The following is a 2,012-nucleotide window of genomic DNA, read 5'->3' on the forward strand; positions in this document are numbered from 1 at the left end:
CCCCACTAACTTTGCACATCTTGTATTCGCCAATACCCAGAATCATCGAACAGTACACTCAACACGGTCACGACCCTTCTGCCTTCCAGGTGACGGTCTTCCACACCATACTGTTATCCAGAGCAGGTAAACTCCCCACAACTGTGGCTCAAGAACCTGAATCCCTCTCTGAATTCGACCATCCCTCACAATCAATCCCCAAACAATAAATTCTTATCCACGAGGACGGGCTGCTTCCGAATGGACCTTACCTGCTAGTGTCTAGGCCAGTGCTGTCTGCTCCTGGGTCGGACGAGTCTCTGCAGAGTCTTGGACTTCGTTCCTGTCCCAACGTCCCGCAGATTCCGCTGGGGTCCGGAGGCGAAACGCTGATGCTTGGGTGCCGTCGCCTCCTCCGGATTTTTGCGATCTGTTTCTTCTGAGCTAGAATGTGTGCCTGGAGGCCAACTGCAGTCCCAGACGAAGGTTTTCAGGTGGGACTTGGGACGTTTCCCCAAGACCCACCTCCGTCCGGTTGGAACGTCTGAAGCCCGGCCTTTCTAGATCCTCCTCTAAGCACCTGGCATTCCTGCTTGGGATCAGGAGCTCAAGGGGTTGGTCCCCGAGATCGCGGTGGGACACCCCAGAAAAACGCGACCGCAAACACTCCAAACTCCGGGGTTGCAAAAAGGGAGCAGAGTTACCTCCCCGGGCGTCATTTCCGAGTCCGCTCTAGAAACCTCGGAGGCCTCCGCGTCTTTGTGGTTTTCGTGCTCAACGTGCCTTTTTGTCTCTCCTCCGTCTTCCCTAATAAATGTGTGGGGAAGGTTCGACTTTGCCGGAGAGATTGTGTAGAAAAATTTATAGTATGATGCATCGGATGTACATGCCTCACACCTTCAAGTGTTATCATCTCATGGTGATCTTATTAATCTATAACCCGCTCCCTCCCTTCATACTGTTTGAAGCAAATCTTAGACAATTGTTATCCACAAATTTAACGTCGCCTGGACTAGGGTGAGGCCAGTGAGGCACTTGCCTCGGGCATAGGATGTAGGGGCTGCCAAAAAAGCTTAGCAATTGAGACAAATAATATTTTAAAGCAACGTTATATACAAAATCAAAAATAGTGTAAAAAAATCTATAATGAACAAAATCAAAATTTTTAATAAAGACACAATCAGTATTACCGATTTTTCCTTTTGTCTCAGGTCCGATATGACTGGTACAACGTTATTATTTAAGTATGTATCTCTAGAGGATAAGGAACCTTATAAAAAATATACTCATGTAACAAGTTGAACAGAAGTGACTCCATTTTGTTAAATTTCTAAATTAAAATAAGTTTTTTTCCCCCTTACTCTTGTAACCTGAATGGCATAGCTTGCAGCTGGACATTAGAATACAATGATTCTTGTTCACGTGATTGCTAGAACATAACGGCTTTTGCTCACACTGTACACAGAATAATTATAGAAGAAATTATTAACCCAGGTGGCCATTCTTTACTAGCTTACTAACTAGATGTTTTTGAGGTTAACAGGAACTGCATCCGTGACTTGACCTCATGGAGGATGGTTACTATGAATCAGCTCCCACCCAAGAAGTTCTTTGATCTGCAATTTTATGATTATGCCTGCACGTCCCTGCTTAGGTTACCATTAATCAGCCCCTACCACCTGTCCTTATAAAACCCTTTCACAAGCCTGGAAAAAGTGGAGATGGTCTTTGAGACATAAGTCCACCATTTCCCCAGTTTGCCAGCTTCCTGGTTAAAGGCTGCCTTTCCTTACACCAACACTTGTCTCTCAATTATTGGCTATTGAGCAGTGAGCAAACAGAACTTTGGGGTTTCAGTAACAATCACAATACCGTTGACACATCTAAAAGTAATAACAAAAACAATATCATGTATCCAGTCACTGTAAAAATTTCTCTGGTTGTTTTATATACATAGTCCATTATATAGAACATATTTTTTTTTTTTGTCTTTTGTCCTTTTTTCCGTGTCCGGCAACGGATCGCAACCCTCA

At 44.3% G+C, this 2,012-nt stretch overlaps 1 long non-coding RNA gene across 1 annotated transcript in view; it reads right to left on the bottom strand.

Annotated features, from left to right (window-relative positions):
- The window catches only part of LOC103582090, a 13,754-nt gene extending 13,109 nt beyond the window's left edge, over positions 1-645 (bottom strand). Inside the window, exon 1 of the long non-coding RNA XR_549722.1 lies at positions 252-645. This is a non-coding gene — a long non-coding RNA (uncharacterized LOC103582090). The remainder of the gene's footprint in view (positions 1-251) is intronic.
- Positions 646-2,012: the final 1,367 nt, after the last annotated feature.

Source organism: Galeopterus variegatus, unplaced genomic scaffold (assembly GCF_000696425.1).
Source record: "Galeopterus variegatus unplaced genomic scaffold, G_variegatus-3.0.2 Scaffold14869, whole genome shotgun sequence".
Lineage (NCBI taxonomy): Eukaryota > Metazoa > Chordata > Mammalia > Dermoptera > Cynocephalidae > Galeopterus > Galeopterus variegatus.